The 5,290-nt window shown below is 34.3% G+C and overlaps 1 long non-coding RNA gene across 1 annotated transcript; it reads right to left on the minus strand.

Annotated features, from left to right (window-relative positions):
• Positions 1-519: 519 nt before the first annotated feature.
• LOC125474351 lies at positions 520-4,064 on the minus strand. Its single transcript, XR_007255889.1, has 2 exons — positions 883-4,064; positions 520-763 (listed from the first exon to the last, which is right to left on the minus strand). It is a non-coding gene; the product is annotated as an uncharacterized LOC125474351 (long non-coding RNA).
• Between the last annotated feature and the right edge of the window lie 1,226 nt (positions 4,065-5,290).

Raw genomic sequence — 5,290 nt, forward strand, 5'->3', positions numbered from 1 at the left:
TTTTTAGAAGTCAACATAATGAAAACCATCACTTAAAAAAGTCTATTAAAATCCTATTTAATTACACCCCTCATTTCCTAGCTATTTCTTAGACCAACTTACGGATCAAAATTGTCTCACTTTTCACGAGAACTTGAAATTTCATTGCCAAGAATCGTTTTACAAGTTAAATTCTGTGATTAGTTCTAATATATGACTAAAATTATAAAACAAATCTAGTCCAAGCCAGGATGACTCAGTCATTCGAAGAGTCTAACATCATTTTCATTTTCTTATGACTGGCGATGGAGATCTATTAGGAGATATGAAGTCTCGGCGAAATTGTGTGCTCGTAACTTTTATTATTTTCCATGGAAAAATGAACCCTGTAAATTACTAGTGAGTTTCAAATTTGTGTGGTTAGATCAATTTTCCAAATTTTAAACAATATATTTGATTTTGAATAATGATTAATTCATTAGCATATGCCAATTTATCTCACTTTATATATTATGTAATCACGGGCAAAGTCCTTGCAAATTAAAAGTAAACTTCATGGAAATGTACAGGTAATTTCCTTACATTGTTGATAAACCTAACATTCTCCGAGTACATAGAGAAACATCGGCCTAGCTTGATGGCTATAAATATGGGGGCTATCTAAGGTCGTAGAGCATTAACACATTGTATAGAGAAACAAAGAAGAGATAAAAGAGGTTGAGGGACTCTTGTCGCAGGAGAGATGGTACAAGTTGTGCTCTAGCTAACAGCATGTTCCATCCTCCTGTGACATGAACCCCTTTATTTCTTTATGTAGATGCAATAATTTCTTCACTCCATTAACGAAAAATGCAGCATTCTCCAAATTCATTGAGAGAAAGACAGAGAGAGGGAGAGAGGTACCTCTAGAGAAGTGACGGAATTAAGAAAGGTTGGGGGATTTATGTTCGCAGGAGAGATGGCACTAACTGTACCGCAATTGCGCCAATAGTTGTTGCCATCTCTCCTGTGACCAAAAATCTCTACACAACTTCTGCACTTTTGATCTTTCTCTAAATGGTCATCTAACAAGAATCCAAAGAGAAAAAAAAATGGTATATTGGTAAGTTGGCTCCATCTTCAATATTTGCATCCATATATATATATATATATATATATTACTTGCTTATTCATAGTCATGATCTTATTAAATTTCATGATTTTTTTCCTTATCTTTGTTAGTTCTCCAAATACTTTTGTCTTGCTAATTAATGTGAATGCAACAAACTCAATTAACGTTTTTTTTTTTTTTTTTAAATTTTTTTTTATTTGTCGAACAAACTCAATTAACTTGCTAACAAGCCATTTGCACTTTTCCCGTTAAGTTTGATCTCTTTTGTGACCAATTTTTAGTTCTAGTAATTATAAAACTACTTTATGTGCCATAAGGTTGCTACTTTAATTTTTCATCCTCGTTGTCCACGTTCCAATAAACTTGTCCTCCTTTCTTCGTTCTTTTTGTCATCAGTCAAATTGTCAAAAAAAAAAAGGTCATGTCGCAGTCCATGTGATTAAAAATGATGAAGCAAGTTGAAAGCTTGTCTCGTTTCTCCGAGGCAAATTTTATAATCTGGAAATTTCACGTGTGAAAGGAACGACTCCTCCAAATGCATGTGTTTGCAGGGAAGCTAACATATTCCACTAACCTAACTATAAATATAGGGTGGATGTGCCTTCTGGAGCTGATCGATCTCTCCATCTAGAAGCTATCATTATCTGTGTAATTCTGCTAATAATTTACTTTCTCAGTAAATAAATAAAAATATATGGTGGAATGGACGGGGATAGCCGAAAGATATGTAGGGTTTGCTTTCCTACTTTGTTTACAGGAATTGCACCACACAACTTTCTACTCAACGACTTGTTAATGTATAAATCGATGCCCAATCAATTTCTCCTACTTGCTATTTCATTCACATAATTATTTTTATCTCTTACTCACTATTTGTTAATTTCTATTATTTGATTTTTTTCGATTAATTTGAACTGATTGTTAAAAATTGAAAGGGATGGATAAAAAGTAAAAAAGTAATATAAAATGGATAGCACCATCCTAAATGTAAAAACGAGAGAGTACGAGGATTGGAAGGCAAGGTTTAAACTTCAAAGAGAAATTATGTATAGTAGTTGAGGACCCTTGTCAGGAAGAATGGCACTGACGCCTTGCTGCTGGCCTTTAAGTTGGTGACGATCAGATATCCTACAACTTCTGAAGGCTGTAGTCTCTGTATATAAGGATATGTTAATTGGGTTCTTTTTGGTCTTCACATTTTGCGACTTCTTATTTTGGGTAAGGCCTTAATATTAGGGTCTGTAAACTCCATTGATTTCCAGAACCACACTCCATAACTTAAATAGATCAAGCAAATATTAACGTGACGACATTTTAGCTTTTTTTTTTCAACATGATTTTTATCTTATGTTTGTAGATTAATTTTTTGATTAATATACTCTCAATTACTTAAGCTTGACTTTGTCAAGATATGATTGTTTTAGCTAGGTATCTACTGCAGAAGCCATATATACATTGTTAATTAAAACAGGCCTATCATGATTATCATAATCTGACGATTGATCTAACCGCACTAAAACGTGGATTAATAATAAAAGATTCCTTCTATTTGGAGCTGTAAATATAATAAGTTGGTATGATTAGATGATGGAATTCTTGGTGATCTCATATATATTGCAGTACTAATTTATCATTCAGACTACGTTAAGAGATTACTAATCAACTAATAATACTAGTTTTGCAGATCGATTTCATCTCACAACTGTTTTGCGTTGACAAATTTCATGAATAATTCATCAACTCACATGTATGAGCTTAGGGCTAGGTCTGCTGCTGAGATCATATGATGACTTAGTTTATATATATATTTTTATGAAAAAATAAATTTATTCACCCAAGGACAACCCCTGCCTAAATATAAGTTTATATATTTGTTACATTTTATAATATATATTTATATCCAAAGCTGTACTAAATATGTATTGTATATTATATTTTGTGTCCTTTATCCATGACCATGAGGCCTTAATCATTGTTTGTGAGAGAGAAATTTGGAGTTTATAATGTACGAATAATAGTTATTTATAGTACCAGTTGCACTTTGTTAAAATAAAAAATGAAAATGAAGAAATACCATACTGGCTCTTTCATGCCTATATAAAAAGCTGCAGCATGAGGATTCCGGAGAAGAGATCTAGCCAGTGGATCCAAAAAACCGTACTAAAAGCGAGATCGAAATATCAAAGCGTCGGGACTTCTGTCGTGGGTGAGATGGTGCCGATGCCATGTAATTCGGGGCAGCGAGCTTCATCTCTCCTCGACAGAAGCCTCTAATGCTTTGATTCTACGGAAAAGAAAACCCATCTTTAATTTTTTGCAAGCTCGGAGAAAGATCAGGTGAAGTAGTGTTGTTTTACCCATTTTTTTGGATTTTGTTGTCTAATTTTATTGTATTCTAAGATTTTGTTATGAACTAAACCTATTTTCTTGGATCAATGGATCATGGTAAGTGCTTATATACATGAAGGGGATCGAAAGAACAGAAAGCATATATTTGTGTGTGTGTGTGTGTGTGTGTGTATTTTCTGTAAAAAGAAAAGAGAGTACCTAGCAAATGTTTTCCAAGATCCGGATGCACTTTGGTTTTTCCTCCCCTTTTAGTTAGATCCGGTCAACTGTGACGTCCTCTTCTACATGGGCAATGGAGAATCGCATGGCCTGGTCAGCGGGGGTTTCGCTCATTAGCTAGCTAGTGAAGGACTCAAGCACATGATTTCTTCTGAGAAGGGTTTATATACTCCCTTATCCAGATGAAGGCTAAAGGATGGAGAGCTAATTGAAGATCTTGTGTTCACAGGGCCGCAAGTTTAGTCATTTTACATGTGATTGCAGCGGTAACTAGGACTTAAAAATCATTGTAAGCCTGAAACTGGTGTTTCTCTATTATATTTTGCTAAATATTCAAGCCAGGTTATGTAGTTTGGAGATAGCAGCAAACCCTATTTTTTCTTATTTTAATTATTATTTGAATTCAATTTTTCTGGCCCAGAATATTAGGTACCGTTTGGTATGTGGGACGGGACGGAACAGAGTGGGACAAGGCGTTCTGTCCCACGTTTGGTGCGTCTTAAACGGGTGGAACGAGCTGTTCCATGGGACGAGTTTTGGGTGAATTTTCGTTCCACCTCACCCCCTGGAACGACTCGTTCCACATCCGTGGAACACAAAATTATAACCTCTCCGTCTCTTTCTTCTTCCTCCTTGTTTCCATCCGAGGGCATCTTTGCTCCCGCTCCGTTCCGTTCCGTCCCGTCCCGTCTCATCTCGTTCCGTCCCGTCCCGTCTGCATACCAAACGAATTATCTTTTCTTTCCAGTGTTGTGCTCTATAAATATAAATATATATATATATATATGTATATAAGAAATTGTTATTAGCATTTCAAAATTCACATTCTATACTCTAAATTTTCTATATTTAGAAAGAAAAATACATTTGTGATGAGTGTAAAATAAGATTTTTGAAGTGACAATAACACTTTTATATATATACATATACATACATACATATACACACACTTTTATGGTCCCAATGATTTTATATATAGGACTATGTACACACTTTTGTGGTCCCAATGATTTTATATATATGCTTTTAGGGGTTTCTTTTTGTAGGGTTGGGAGCTTCTCCCTCTACCTTGGATGTGTGGTAGTGGTGATGATAATGGTGTTAATTCATACATTCGTAATCAGTGATGGTGGTGATGATGGTAGTGTTAATTCATTCGTAATCGGTGATGGTAGTGTCAATTCATACATTTGTAATCAGTGATGGTGGTGGTGATGATAAATTATACATTTGTAATCAATTTATTTTATGTTTATTGTTTTTTGACAAGCATTTAACCGATCTTAATTGCAGTAGAAAGTATTTTCTCTTTCTCATTACAGTTGCACGGTAGAAATTTTTCTTTAGATGGGTCGTAAAGAGGTAAATCAACTATTTTATGATGCCGAAAGCTTGATTGAACGGTGTACGTACGGCAGAAAAAAAATGGCAGAAAATTTGATTGAATTAGATGGAGGAGCGTCAAATCAACTGACTAATGAGAGTTTATTTTAGCAGGAAAATATCACTTTCAATCTAATTCATCTAATCACTTAATTCAAACTCTTTAAATTTGATTCAAACAGTTAAAAGTTATTATAACTTTTAAAGAATTTTATGTTTTTAGCCGTTAGATTAAATTTTGAGAGCTAA

Source organism: the organism of the source record quoted next, unplaced genomic scaffold (assembly GCF_019419815.1).
Source record: "Pyrus x bretschneideri cultivar Hongxiangsu unplaced genomic scaffold, Pyrus_bretschneideri_v1 Contig12, whole genome shotgun sequence".
NCBI lineage: Eukaryota > Viridiplantae > Streptophyta > Magnoliopsida > Rosales > Rosaceae > Pyrus > Pyrus x bretschneideri.